We start from the raw sequence: 15,951 nt of genomic DNA, 5'->3' as shown, positions 1-15,951 counted from the left end.
AGATGAAAGGGAAATGATCTAGATGACACAGTTGTTGCTTTAGAATTTAGGACATTGGTGTCTATTCAAGTAGATCATCTCTAGCTTTTAATTCCCAAAGCACTCATGCTGTTTTACTGCATTTCACAGTAAGCATGATTAGTGAGCATGAGGGTTAGCACCAGTCCTAAAGATCCAAATATTGAAAACAACTCTTTGTGGGTCACTTACATACCACCAAGACTTGGAGGTTTTTTATTTTTTAGAAGCATGGTGAGGTGAGGTCAGGTTCGGGGTGTTATCTTTTTCATTATAATAGAACAATAATTGCTTGTGTGGTTTTATATCTCAAGGAGGAAAATAAAGAACTAACGCTGGCGAGTCAAACGGATGTGGCTGGAAGGATGTCTGTCCTGTCCTTGAACAGAGGGAGAAGTTTTGTTTTATTGTTTAAAGATCACTTTAATGGGGGCCCTCACAGCTCTTATCACAACCCATACATCAATTGTTTCGAGCGTATTTGTACATACGTTGCCATCATTATTTCATAAACATTTACTTTCTATTTGAGCCTTGATGTCAGCTCCTCTTTGGGGAAGAAGATTTTGTGGCTTCAGGAAAAAGCTCCTTTTATTGGAGAGAATGCACTGTGTACCTTCCTATAATAGTGATTTTGCTTAGAGAAGTATTATGATCACTCAATTTATGAAATATAGAAGTTCCATTTTGAGCCAAGCCATATGTTTCATCACCCCTCTCATACAAAAAGTCTTGGATAACACTTAGAAAATCGTTGGAAATGCCCAGGACAAAAGCCTTCTAATGAGGTGGTTTTGCAACTTTTCGACGGCACCCTTTCTCCCATGCAGCGGCAACTGGTGGTTTCAAACTGCCGACCGTGCCGCTAGCAGCCGAAGTTGTCACCTACTATGCCATCAAGGCTCCCAGGGTGGCATCCTAATCTTGAGTGGTTTCACATGTACTGACGATTAGCCTGTAAAGTCACTCCCAGTGATCTGGTATCATTTTGGTTGCCAGGATTCTTCTGTATTAAAGCTACATGTAAAGGAGCCCTGGTGTCCCTGTGGGTGACATGTTGGCCTGCTATCCACAAAGTAGGGGGTTCAAACCCACCAACTGCCCCAGCGGAGAAAAATGAGGCCTTGAACCCTGGGCAGGGCCATTATGAGTTGGAATCAACTCGATGGCAGTAGTTTATTTTTTAAGAAATACACAATTAATAATACAGACGTTATTACGGATCCTGTCCAAATTAGCTCTGGCTTCGCAAGTAGAAATTTATTTTTATAAGATCAAGTTACAGCTGTTTGTTAACAGATGTTTTGGGATTCATGGAAAATTTCATTCACATCACTGTTTTCATTTACACAGGCAACATCTTTGGGTTATACCTCACATTTTCTGTCTGTCTACAATTCTGGTGCTCTGTTTACCGCAGTTTCTGCTATTTGCAGAAATAGTCCCTCTGAATAGTTTCTGATTGCTTTTTCTCATTACTTCCTTTCAACGAGTCACAGTCAGTTCATTTAGTTGAAGGCAGTAGACTTGTCAGAGGGATTGCTGTGGAAACCACCTGCTCCATAGGCCAGAGAAATAGCTCACAAGATGTGCAACGTACATGAAATGAAGGGAACATTTAAGAACATTACATTTCATCTTCCCTACTCTTAAATAACCTTTACGTCATCCTTTTTTATGCTTAAGTAAGTTATTATCAAGCCAGGATTGATATTAGGTGGTGCTAACTGAACTGACTTTGGTGATATTTGGCAAGAAAGTGAAAATATTTTTAATATCGGTGTCTATGTAAATGCCATATATGATTGCTAGCTCAAAATTTAGTGTTTTAGTTTCTTCTTCTTCAAAAAAAGGCTTGCTAATACATTCACCATCATTAAAACAGTGAAAAGGAAAAGGTTTTTCATTTGCCAATTTTAACCACCTCATTTAAAGGCAAAATGTTCCCAGAGCTGGTGAGACTCAGAGAACTGTACATCCCTGATTATTTTTCCATCACCCGTCATGAAAAGTCATCTGCCATTCTACATGATTTTTCTCTCCAACATAACACACGGCCGTTTCTCTTAGTAAGTGAAACATTAAACATTCTCATTCTCTGAGCTAAACTTTCAGGAGACAGTTTTTTTTAAGCATCTTTGTAGACCTCTGCAGACTAAAATTCGGTCCTGTAGACCAGGTCATATTTCTATTTCTTAATCTAGCGCACGTACAAACTTTTGTCAGTTTCCTCTTTATTGTCTACAAAAGATAGAGGAATGTTAAATAAGAAAGAAGCAAATGTATGGGAGAAATATAGTTGGTTGATTGTACCCTGCAAGGCAAAAGAAAATTAATTTTGTACTTTTTGAGATTTGAAATCCTTTTTTTAACTTATTTTTAATACACTTAGATGAAATAGTGCTGTCATAATTTGTGTTTCTGCTGCTTAAATTTAGAGCCTTACAAAGAGCACACAATGCCCCCTGCAGCGGGAAATGCCACGTATTTTTGTGTGGCCTGTCGTACTGGACAGTAATTATATGAATGGCATATTATGGGATGTTATACAGAGCACGTGTTTACTTCTTACTTAAGTATTTTCTTAAACATTTTGTTCATCCTCTTTAAATCTGGCAGTGTTTGATCTTCCAGTAAATCAAGTCCCCAGAACACTAATTGAGCTTTTTCTTGCCTCTTCTCTTCTTGGTCCAGAGTAGCCGTCCCTTCCAGAGATGCTCTGAGTGAGATGTGTCGGGAAAAGCCATGTTAGCCCGGGAAGTGTGCCGTGTGAGCAAAATGATGCAGGGCACCTCCGCCACCCCCACCCCCCTTTAAGACTAAAAGGCAAAGTTGTGTTTTGTCCTGCCCTGCCACATCCCCCAAGAAGGAGATTGATGCATTCTCCTAAATGGCCATCACTTTGGTCGCTCTGCAGTGGTTTGACTGCTTTAGCAGCTGTGTGGCAAGCCCTTCAGCAGACAGTGGTGGTGGGGAGGGGGCTCCGTTGCATCTGGTTTCTCTTTGCAGGAAGACGAAAAGTTGATATTTAGCCAGCCGTTTCCTTGGGAAAGCAGTTTTATCTGTAGAAGAGGACTTTTTTTTCAGCACCGAAATTAGCTTGCTGTGATTCATATGCATATGTTTTGTTTTCCTGTTTGAAAAAAGAAGCAAACGAAAAAGAAAACCATTTCCCCTAAACCCCTCCTAGCACAGATAACCCCTCTGACCTTTGGCTCCGGGTGAAGATTTGCAGGACTTGTGGCTTGGCTTGGAAAGGGCTCCAGAGACAGAAAGACTCCTAGGGAGATGGAGAAAGGGAAGTTTTATTATTTCAAACAACTGTGTGTGTGTGTGTGTGTGTGTGTGTGTGTGTGTGTGTGTGTGTGTGAGTGATTTCTTTCCCTGTCTCTCAAATGAAACTACCTCTTGCGTTGCCAGTTTGAGGTCTGGCATCTCAGAGCTTGGCTGGTAGAAGGGGTAGTTAAGGGTTGAGGGCTAACTTGACCATCGTAGCCTTCTCTTTTCTCTGTCTCCGTTCATGCCCCTTAGAAAATAGCCCCTCCTGCTTCCTAGCTCGGATTCAATCCCACTAGAAATGCCTGGTGAGCTTTCTGGTTGTGGTTTTGTTTTGATTTTAGAGAAAGCCAAACAGCAGAAACGTTGTTCTGTGTTGTTTTTAAAGGTAGACGTGACTGAAAGATGGCCAAAGCGGGAAGCCGTAATTACTTATCTTTTTATATGTGAAGAAATCAAGATGTTTTTTGGCTATAAAGCATGTGAAAAACAAAAGACAGCGAGCCCCGTCTTTTGTCTCTACAACAACAAAATTTTAACTCCATCCCAAATGAAGCTTAGCGTGAAGATATTTGAAGACATTTTCATGACTTGTGATCCACATCTCTATTTAAAAGAGTATTTAACTAATGGCTTTATCCTGAATCTTTAACTCATTAATCTCTTTAAATCCCAACATTTTCTACAGCACTTTGCATTTATAGCTTGAAGTTTATTTCTTGAGCTAATTTTACTGTTTCATCGTTTACTTCCTTACTCTGTGTTCGTGGAACACCATCACACTGGTGACAAGTCGGAGCAGTGTTTCCCTAGGCTTAGGAAGATGCACGCAGTTGTGAATCAGCTCTTGATTGTTTGATTGGCCACTCCTTTCAAAGGAGGCTTTAAGGAAGGGAAGAAAAGCTTCCGTTAACACTGTGGTCCCCTATTTGTAAGACTCCGCTAGCGTGGTAAAAGACGGGAGTGGCAAATAGCATCTTCCTGGAAGGAGCAACTCCAGTAGGAAATTAAATCAATACTGCCCATTAATCATCGTGCCTGTCAGCTCTCAGACCACTCTACAAGTTTCTGGTGAATGTAAAGAATCTTTAATGTGTGAGGTCCTTAAAGATCTAAGTAAGTCAAAGAAGGGGAGGTTTTTAAAATGCCATCATTAGCACATGAAAGAAACTTCAGAATGGATAGGGGAAAAGAAACATTTGCTGTAAAGCGGTAATTACACTTAAGCCTTTTGTTTTCTTTTGCTTTCAGTTTGTTCTAAAAAAACAGAAAACTTAGTTAATGCAAGTGAAATTTTAAGTTTTGTACTAATTATACACGCCACATGGTGAAGTCCGTTAAAGAAGAAAAGTACTCATTATCTTAACCTTAAGATATTTTAACTTTGTTATGGTAACTATACATACATATAAGGAAAAGTTTACCGTTTTACTCATTTTTAAGGGTTCAGTTCAGTGACATCCGTTACATTCACCATGTTGTGCTTGCCATCCCCATTGTCCTTGTCCAGAAGTTCTGCGTTACCCTAACAGACGCTCAGCATCCCTTCAGTAATAACTTCCATCTTCCCACCTTAGCCCCTTGTGATCAGTCATCCACTCTGGTCTCTTTGTATTGACCTAGCCAAGGCTTCTCATATATACTCCAGTATAAGCTGACGCGACTATCAGCCAAGGCACCTAATTTTACCACAAAAACGGCATTAAAAATGTGCTGAAAAAACTCAGCTTATACATGAGTATCCACGGTAAGTGGGATCACACACTGTTTCTTTTGTGTCTGACTCACTTCACTCGCATAATGTTTTCAAGATCCATTCTATCATTTGTCTTTTTAGCTTAATATTCCAGTGTCTGTGTATAACACATTCTGTTTACTTGTGCATCTCTTGAACACTTGAGGGGTTGCTACCTTTCGGCAATTGTGAATAGTGCTACAGTGAACACTGTTGTCTATGCATCTGCTTGAACTCCAACTTTCAAGTCTTGGGTAGAAACCTAGGAGTGGAATTGCTGGGTCATAGGGTAATTCTATGTTCAATTAAAACATTTTCGCATCTTTGTTTCATAAAATACATATTAGAGTAGGACAGAAATATGTGAATCTGTTTTTTTAACAAGTATGTGTATAGATATATATGCTTGTGTTGGGAATACTTGTTTTAGAAAAATGTTTTATTATTAGAGCATCAACAGAAAAACTTTAGAGACCACGTTTAAATGACTAAATTGGGTATTTATCAGTGATCACCCAGTCCTGAAGCTTTACAATCTAGAGGTAATATAGCCCTTGTATAAACTCTAGTTAACTGCTGTGATGGAAAGGATAAAATGTTATGAGACCAGGGAGAGGTGGGGTCAAGGCAGGTTTTCCTGAGCAGAATGTGTATGCTCCAGTACAGTGTTGTAGCCACTGTGTGCTTTCTGAGGTCAGAAACATACCTTAGACAACTGTGTCAGGCATTATGTGGCCCAGCGGGTTTTCATTGGCCCGTTTTGGGATGTAGAGTCCCATGCCTTTCTTTTAGTCTGAAAGCTCCTTTGGAACCTGTTCACCAGAGGTCATCGCCCTGCTGGGATATGCAACGCCAGTAGTTGGTAAACTACCACCGTTAGGGGTTGATGAGTCACATCTGACTCGTGGAGACGATGTGCACAGCAGAAGAAAGCACTGCCATTCTTGCGTCACACTCAAGTCGTTCCTCTGTTGGAGCCCCTCTTAAATGGGTCAATATAGCTACTTCTGTTGACACTGCCCTTTGGGTGTCCCAGAGACTCGTTGCTTCAGCGGAAGGAGACGGCAGCATCTCTGCTTTGTCAGCATGCTGGGATGCTGACAGTAACTCCTGAAAGGGATACAGACGTTAGGTCCTGCAAGGCACATCCCGCATGGTTATCGCATCTGTACATTTTCTCTTATAGATCGTGTAAATGTATCCAACTGGAGTCATTACTTCAAATCTGCATAGTTTGTTTCCTTCCAAGAAAGATTTGAAGTGGCTTAAGACACAAACACAAAACTCAACAAAATAAAAGTACGAGAGAATTCCTAATGCTGGTCGGGACGTGGGGTTAAATCATCCACGCTAATGGTGTGAGTGTACATTGACATAGAATTTTTCTAAGTATAATTATGTAATACTGAAAAAGGGAAAGGCTTACAATATGTATGTAATTACCCACTAATTCCAATGGTAGTGAATGTATAAGAAAAGATCACTGAATATATGCAAGCATTTAATGACAGATGTTTCCAGTAGTGTGTAACTATAAAAAACTGGAAAAAACTAAGAGCCCCGGACCTTAATGCTAATCGAGTTCTGGATCAATTTTTTCCATAAGAAATAACTGAAAACAGATCGATTAATCTGTTCTCGGCCACCAAGTTTTTACCGTAACCTTGCCTTTTTATACAAAACATTACACAGAAATGTCAAAGTAAATAAGTTCAGAGTTAAATAATATAATTTAAATAAGAAACACGGCATTTAAAAAGTTTTTAACAACTACATATAGTATGGCCCATACCTTGAGATCGATGAGGATCTGGATCTGTGGACACGGATGTGGAGAGGAGGTGTGGAGAGAGAGACATTGTTTGGAAGGGGAATAGCCTTCCATAAAATCAACTGGTAGCTGCTTCTCAGGAGTTTTTTCCGTTCTTTGGCTTTTTTCACTAGGACCTGGATGCTTTCTCTAAAACAAACAAACAAAAAAAATCTGTCTAATGTGGTCTGCTGTTGGCGTTTCCTTAACTGTTAAAAGGATTTACTAAATTATGATCACCAATATTGATAACAAGGTTAACCAGTTCCTTATGATGATTCTTTTTAAAAAATTCGTAGGACCCATGTTTTTTGTGTAAAAACAGTACAAAAAGCCACAAAAACGAAGAAAATTATAGCAAAATGCTTGGAACACAGCCACAAAAGGTTTAAACAACGTGTACTAACAACGCCAACTAACACTGAGTAACCGAAACACGAACTGCTTTTGTTTACAAAAATCACGTGCATTTGGGTTGAATTCAGATGGTTTGTTCGAACTCTTGCAAAATTTTCTTGACATTTCACGTCGAAGTCCGATGTCGAGTACTGATGCGGTCAAGTACCAGGGTTCTAGTATACAGAAGTTTGTTAAACATGTAGATCAGTACAATTTGAATATATGTTAAAATAAAAAAGGAGACTGTCTAAGACTATTTCATGACAAATAGTTCATATAAAGTGGACATAGCAAGTTACACAATTAAGAAATTATCTAATGTGTGTATATGGTTTGCAAGGAGAATAAAAAGTACACACCCCAGTGTTCATAGTGCTTATCTCTGGGTTCTCGTACTCAGAGATAATATTTTAGAAGATTTAAGAATATAAAGTATTCTTTAAAATAAGAGTATTTCTTTTTCTTGTCTTTATGTTATATAAAAATTTCTATAACAAACATGCATTTGGCCATAATATAAGAGAAAAAAAATAGTAGTTAAAAAAGCATTGACTATACCTAGAGAAGAAACTGGGGCTCAGGTAAGTCAAGGTAAGAAAACAGGATGAAATCAGAATTCTTTACTGCGTGCCGTAGATTCTTGACAATTGCTGGAAATGGCCCATAAATTTAGTTGCGAGCCTCTTTGCAGCCAAAGCAAAATGCAAACTATGGCACACTAGGATGTTTTCGTTATGAACATAAGATTTTGATCGTTAAATTCCCAAGACATGGTGCGTCCAGATAAACACGGTGTGCTGGGATTCGTGAGACTATGAATCTCTGTGTTAGAAACCATTTTAAGTTACACCTGGCAGTGACTGAAGATAATGAGTCAATGCCTGTGGTGTCCAGGGTTATGTAACCAGGTATAACCTAGAGATAAGGATGGGGGAAGCAAAACCGTTCTTTTAGGTTTGACATTTCTCCCTCTGGATGGCCATGGTGTGTTTCTCTTTGTTGAATAGTTACATCCCCCACCTTTTCCTTAAATGACCTTTTGTCTCCAAGGAAAAGAACTGTTTTAGTGATGGGCCTACATTCTGACCCACAAAACTATAGAAACGATAGTAAAGTCTCTGTAGACTCCAAGTTCATGTTCTTTGGAAAGGCCCACATTGCTGTGCACATCTGTATTCTGGTAGGTGGCAGTCATTCTCTTTGAATATTGACTCAGATGGCATGTGGGTGGCCCTCTTTTAGGATGTACGCCATTGCCATACCTCTATGTGCTCCAAATGCATGTTCCAGTGAGTGTGGGGAGTTGAAGAGGAAATCCACATTTGCATTGCTTACATAAAGCATTCTGGCTTTTTCATACAAGAAGCCTAAAAACACACGGTGGTGGTTTCTCCTTTTTCTTACTGTCCGGAAGCATCCGTATGGGTAGAAACAGCTGAGTAGATAGCAGAAAGGCTGAGACCACTAAGAAAAGTTGTGGAGTTAAGAAAGCTTATCCAACAGAGGTACACCTCTTCCAAACCATCTAACAAATTCACACTCACTAAAACAGTTCTTTTTCCTAAATGAAACTAACCTGTGGTAGAGCCATGACCTAATCTATGTCGTTTTCTGGCCCCAAATACTGTACTTAAATCCAGATTGCAGGGCATTCTGCAAAGCATTATACTAAATTCTTCAAAACGGACAATGTTGGGCAATGCTGAAGAACACGGGTGGGAGTAGGGTGGGGGAGAAAACAAGTAGGACTCACTGGCACAGTTTGATAAATTTAGATGTGGGTGATATAAAACCAAAGCCAAACTCACTGCCATTGCATCGATGCCAAGGCACCGCAGCCCTTTAAGACAGTAGTGGAACTGCCCCGGTGAGGGTCTGACCGTTACTCTCACAGAAAATCCTTGTGGTTTAGCTGTATGTACTCTATATGTCAGGCAAGCAATTGATAAAAGCATCCATATAGCTAGATATAGATAGACACAAATATATATATCTCATATATAGAGAATGGGCTACAAAGAAAATTAGACTCTTGTGCAGCTTAAGAGAGCATGTCAAAACCATACGATTCCTCTTCAAGAAGCAGTCCACTAAATCACATTCACACAAAAAAACCAGTAGACACCTTTAATTTCTGTATGTTGAGAAGCCTTTGAAGATATAGTGAATGCCTTCAAGACTCAAAAGAGCTTTATTACCTTTCAGTACCTGATAGATGTAAAGTTTAAATAGAATCTGAGTAGACAATTTATAGCCAAAGGGAGTCCGGTAGCGCAGTGGGTTAAGCACTCAGATGCTAACCCAAAGGTTGGCCTGAGCATGTGGCAATCTGCACTCATGAAGATTCCCGCCTTAGAAACCGTGTAGGCAGTTCCACCAGTCCCCTAGAGCCACCATGGATTTGAATGAACTTGACGGCAGTAGGTTCTTGTTTTTAAGTTTATAGCTGATTCACACATTAATTAAGAGTCCTGGTAGCTTTGTGGATTAGGCATGGGGCTGCTAAGCTCAAAGTCAGCAGTTCAAAACCCACCGGCATCTTCCTGCCATCGAGTAGATGTACAGTCATCAGAAAGCCTGTAATACAGTTCCTCATGTTGTGGTGACCGCCGGACCATACAATTATTTCCGTTGCTACTTCATCACTGTAATTTTGATACTATTATGAATCGGGCAACCCCTGTGAAAGGGTCTTTGATTCCCAAAAGGGTTGCAACCCACAGGTTGAGAACCACTGCTGTAATAGGATCCCTGTGAGTCTGAACCAACTTTGTTTTGTTTTTTTAACACGTTAATGACCTATACAACAGATATTAAAGAACCCTCAGGGTACTCGTTTCTGTTCAGATTTATCTCTTATCTGTTCACATTTCAGAGTGATACATTCAGCAACACTTACATTGTTTCTCCTTTGCTTGGGGGTTTACGGAAGGCCATTACGGGGTTCTCACTATGACTGAGGGAGCTGATGTTTCACCAGCTTGCATTTCCTTCCGGAGAAGAAATTAAAGATTGCTTCTCGGCAGCCCACCTGCACCTTTTCCACCTTCTAAGCATGCTTCTCTCGCTGCCAAGGGTGGGGCTCTGGAAGGTTGGCCCTCAAGCCACACATGTTTTTGCAATGAAACTGTGCACCTCCACCGAGTGGCCGTGCTTCAGGAAATGATAGATGGCATTTTCATGTTGCCTCACAAAAGGGTCAAAATGGCACGGCGAGCCCCTGACAGTGAGACCGAGAAATGTTAGTCCTGGAAAGAAATTTATTTCATAGCTTCAGGGGAAGTTGGGCTGTCATGAATAGGTTCTCTCAGTCGGTGTATAAAAATATTGTTTGTCAGGCAGTGATGTATGTGAGACCGACAGTGTATGTGTGTGTTGGCAGACAGAGCAGCTACTTACACAAACGCTGAGCCAACTACAGTAGCCGAAGTCAGGCTTTCTGCTTTACACGCCGTGAGGGTCAGGAACAGCAGCATCGCCGGAGCGTAGTCCATTTCTCCTGGACCAGCCCTAAGTGAACTTTATTCGTACACCTTATCGCCTCCTGATCGTCCTAGCAAACTGCCCCTTTTGTGTTCTCTTGTAATCAGCAATTGCTCGTTTACTCACTTTCATTCAACAACCCACATGTGGACACACCATTATTACTAATGTTCAGCTATGCGCTCGCCCCGCCCCGTCGAAAACAAAACAGTCCCATTGAGTCCATTCCAACTCAGAGCGAGGCTTTGGGACAGAGGGGGCTCCTCCCTGCCCCCCACCCCGTGGGTTTCTGAGGCTGTAAATCTTGGTGTGAGCAGGACTCATCTTTCTCCTTTGGAGCGGCTGGTGGGTTCAAACTGCCGACCCAGCAGTTAGCACTGTTTAGCTATGTGGTTAGGTACCATTGAGGCAGTCCCGACGGAAAGCAACCCTGTGGACCACAGAAGGGAACACCACCAGGGCCTGCACCACCCTCACAATTGTTCTCCTGTGTGAGGTCATGGGTGCCGCTGCCGGTCCAGTCCGCCCTGGTGAAGGTCTCCCTCTTGCCCGCTGCCCCACGTGGGCAGAGTTGTTGCTGCGGGCTCTTGGGGGTCATTGCTCTTTCTCTCCTCCTTGCCCCCAAAGAAATCTCCACCTCTGAGTATAATTCTGTGACTTCAGGGTGCTAAGGGAGCTTCTGGGCAGTGCCCTCGAGCCTTACCCAATCGGGCCAACGAGCCGCCTGTCTGCCAAGGGCACTCACAAGGGGAAGGGCTTCACATTAGAGATCCGACCCTTTTGGCGAGCGGCCGCAGCATCACTCTCAGGAGCGTTTCCACGTTTGGATGGAAGTCACAGCGGTGTTCAAGTTGAAATCTTCAACCCTGGGTACTTCGGAGCCAGACAGCCTGAAGGAATGCATTTGTCAAAAATGGAAAACAATTTGTGTAAACCAAGTCCTGAGAGCCTGATCCGATGTATGGCAACGAAAGGGCGTGATGAAAACTATAACACGGTCAAGCCCCATGTAATGGGGACAGCCGTGTGCTTTTCTGGGCTTCTCGAGAGCCATCCCTGTCCTCTCGAGAAAGTTTTTAAAGCAGAACATGCAGGTAGAAGGCTGATTTCCCAAATGTCCCATGAAAGCATTTTCTTTTAAATGATCCTGCCCTGCGAGGAGGGGATGTTTTCACTGGGAGTGAGAGGTGTTTTTCCTCAGACCCTTGGGGATGAGGGGGCAGAACAAAACGACGGAGTCATTTCAGGTTTAGACAAATACTCTTGTCATCAGCTTCCACAGAGAGCTGCAGACAGGAAACCCAGGAAGAGGTGAGGAGGGGGTTGGGGTGCTGCCCACTCCATCTGCCACCAGTCTGCTTTGCACCCCTTCTTCCATAGTACCACAGAACAGATTTATAACACGGTGGCCAAGCCACCGCTCCAGCAACTTGCTTTAAATTTGTAACACCGGGACTCAAGTAGAAAGCAAATGTTTTGAGAATGATGATGGCAACAGATGTACAAATGTGCTTGACACAATGGATGGATGGATGGATGGTGATAAGAGTTGTCCGAGCCCCCAATAAAATGATTTAAATTTTAAAAGAACCTTGATGATGTCCTTGCCCTCGTTGCAAGTCAGTTAGTAAAGAAAAGATTCCCTGAATCTTTCAGCTAGGCTTAAAGTAAAACGTCCACACTTTGAGCCAAGACCTTGGAAATCGGTTGTCCTAGAGCATGCACGTCAGGGGTTCCTGTAGTCATCCAGGATACAATCAACTCGTATTGCGTCCAGTGTGGTGGGAGGACACAGACATAGCAGGCCCTCTCAGCAGAAACCTGCTCCATCAGCCTAACAAACCTCATCACCGTGCGCAGTGAAGGAGCCCTACTGGTCCGCGCAGAAAACTACCCCCAGGCCTGTGCAAAGTGCCCGGTGTGCTCCGTGTTCTCCCTCGGACTGGAAACACCATCCGGTGTTTCACTCTGCTGTCCTTTTCCCACCCATCCCCCCTAGCATTTTTCCAGTCCCTCTGCTGCGGGGCCAGACTGGGGCTGGCCCCAGGTTCTGTGTCAGAGGCCATGACCCAGGAGTCACGGCAGCCCGCACTGCCTGCCGGCCTCCTCTCTGAATAATTATACGGGGGGGTATTGTGTGGCAGGGACAGGCGTGGGGACAGTGCAGCCACCCTGGCTAGCCAGGCCAGCGCGCTCTCCACTCGGACCTCCAGAGGGAACAATGGGACTGAAGAGGCTCCCACCAAACCTTGCAGCACAAAAGATTAAATCAGAACTGGACGTTTGACCAGACGTTTCCTCCATGAAACTTATCCCGAGGGTTTCCTGCTCCCGCGCCGGCTGGCTGCCCCTCCGTCCGCCTGTTTTCAGGGGGCTGCCCGGCTTGGTGTCGCGATTCGGGCTCCTTAGACTTCATGACGCTTTGCAGGGCTCTCACGACCCATACTGTGTTGCTTACATAGGAAAGCCTTTCGATCGCAGTATTTTAAACAAACAAAACAGCGCACAGTGGGTTTTAAAAAATAGTAGTTCATATATCTTTAAAGCATCGAGGTCACCCCTGCATGTGCCACGGCTGTAAGGGAACGTGTAGCAGGGTATAGTCGGAAAGTAACCTTGATTTGATTTTTTTTTTAAACTTTGGTCATTAAAAATAGAAACCAAAACCCACTGCCACGGAGTCACTTCTGACGCCTAGAGACCCTGTCTGGATGGGGTCCCTCTCACGAGATCGTCACAGGAGCAGGCAGCGTGCCCTGTTTCCTGCAGAGCACCTGGTGGGGCTTGAACTGCCAACCTTCCGGTTAGAAGTCTAGCGCTTAGCCCATAGCACCACCAGGGTGGAGGGTTATTTTCTTTCCCCCACTTCTTGAAAATCTCGCATAGGAGGATGGGAAATAAAAGTCTTGTCTGCGTCGCCAGCAGATTTACATTTTCGACGTGGTGTCTAGGAGCAGGGAAACAGTGACCTGGTGATCCTGGCCCACCTTGGCCTCCGAGTTTTACCCAGCTCTGACTGGGTGGCTCCAGTCCGGTTCTGTTCAAGGATTTGCACCCACTCCGAGAGGAACCCTGGTGACATAGTGGTGAAAGCTGTCAGAGTGCCAAACTCAGCAGCTGCCCTACGGGAGAAAGGCGGTAATCTGCTTTTGTTTAAAGACTTTTAACAGCCTGGGAAACCCCGTGGAATAGTCTGGCTGCGCTGTGGAGTCGCTATGGGTCGGAATTTGGCTCAAGGGCGGTGGGATGTTGAGGTTGGAGCCTGACTGCAAGCTGGTCTCTTACTGCAGGGTCACCACGAGGGGGCCTGGGCTCAGTGCCAGTGAGCGCTTTGGTCCAAAGAGAAATACACTTAATTGTATTCTGTTATGCATCTTCCAGAAAACTAAACTTAGAGATGTGCTGTTCTTAAAACAGAGAGCCCATGGCCTTTGCTTTCCGAGTTTCCCACCCGGCTGAAGACTCTGGTCTGCACGGTGTTTGAGGCGAGCGATGGGTGGGGCTCCCTACAAGGTTTTTCACCTCTTACTCATCCCCAAGCGGAAGGAAGGATCAGTGACCAAAATCCCAAACGATAGAGGTTCTTAGATGTTTCTGCCTGTCAGTAAGACACATGTACCCGTTAATATTTACGTTTGATTGTCTTGCTTTTGTTTGGCTGTTAATTTGGTTGCTGTATGTGGACATTAACATCGCCCACTTTCTCAGGGCCTGCAACTCAGAGGTAACCTAATATCAGCAATAGGCCAGAAGAAGAGGCTGAAGTCACAAAGCCACTCAGTAGTAGACGCCCTTAGCCCATGCTTCAGAATTTATTAACTCGGTGATTCACATGTTCTCCCTCCTAGTGCAATCTGATATCTTTAACATTAGTGATTATAGGAATCCTGACTTCATGAAACAGACCTCAGAAGCACAAAATTGGAGCTAAACGACAACAAAAATAACTTCAGGAAAAAAAAATCCACTAGATGTATATTGGGGGATAAAATCATTGAAGGACATTCAATGGGAACAAAGAGTTCATAGATGTCTAGCATACCTACTTAAGGAACCGGAAATTTGAAATCTATTTTTAGAGATTTTTATCTTTTAAAAGGTTACTTAAAAATCTAAGTAATTATGTATAAGTCAATAAAATAATTCACAGGGCTATTGTGAGAACTTTCAAAAATAATGCATATGAAGCCTATGTGAGCTGAAGTGGCATATAAAACATAGTAATACATTTTATACTCAACAATTTTGTTATTATTGTAGATCACACAAATAGAGGAAATAACTCAAAATTCTACCCTCTAGAATAAAGAGGTACTCACTCTTAGTATTTTGGAACATAGAAAACAAACATCGTACATCTTCATTCCCCCTTGTTAGCTCTGCCTCCATTGCCCCACCTCATCTTTGCTACTGAACTCCTTGCAACCTGTTCCCACCCCCATCCTGCTGGACCCCATCTCATTCCTCCTCTCTGGGACTTCTCTGTAGGACTGGACATTGCTAACCCGTCGTCTTGCTTTTGACCTTCCTGACCCTCTTCATAACTCTTTAAACAACCCCCTACCACCACCCCACCACCACCATCACTACCACTAATGACCAGTTCCAGATTTCTAGTGCCTAGTGCCTTGTTTACCCTTGGTTTATCCTGGTAACCCAGGATCTGCATAGATGAGTGCTCACTGTGGTCCTCTGGGCTCCCCTTCTCACCAGCTCCCTGACATCTTTCACTCAGCATGTCAGAAGCCTGCCATTGGTGCTGCAAGCATACCCTCTTCTGTATTTGATGGTCACCCCAGCCTGAAGATTTGGGGCTGTGCTACTTTTTCTCACTAATCTCTTCGCCCAGCATTCTCAGTCAGCTGTCTGCTATAAAAGCCACAATGCCCACTAGCCTGGCTCTCCAAGTGCTCAGAGAGACCTGGGCTGGTCCCCATCTAGCTTTCTATGTGGCCCTCCCTCGTGTACCCTTCACTGCTACAGATCTGAGCGTGCTCTTGCAACTGGTCCTCAGTCCATGTGCTCCTTCCTAAGAACCTTTGTTCTCTTGTCCTTCTCTTCCCCATGCCTCCCATAGGGCCAGATTCTGTTCAAATGCCACCTCGTCCGTGAAGCCCGCCCCACCCATCCTACTTTTATATTAGTAGTAATCATTCCCTCTTGGAGTTTCCTTAGTTTCAACAAATCTCCTTTGCAGCAGTCATTCTTACTTTTTAAAAATCATTTTATT

General features: G+C 43.2%; 1 protein-coding gene and 1 pseudogene across 1 annotated transcript in view; both read left to right on the top strand.

The window, feature by feature from the left end:
* PRTG (protogenin) overlaps positions 1–15,951 on the top strand; it is a 168,494-nt gene that overhangs the window by 122,186 nt on the left and 30,357 nt on the right. The gene's annotated exons all lie outside the window — the stretch shown is intronic.
* Positions 7,378–15,951, top strand: part of LOC105979207 — an 11,113-nt pseudogene continuing 2,539 nt past the window's right edge.

The sequence above is a fragment of the Echinops telfairi genome, unplaced genomic scaffold (assembly GCF_000313985.2).
Source record: "Echinops telfairi isolate 266 unplaced genomic scaffold, ASM31398v2 ScPeMD7_8;HRSCAF=38, whole genome shotgun sequence".
NCBI lineage: Eukaryota > Metazoa > Chordata > Mammalia > Afrosoricida > Tenrecidae > Echinops > Echinops telfairi.
This window is presented reverse-complemented; position numbering and strand designations above follow the sequence as displayed.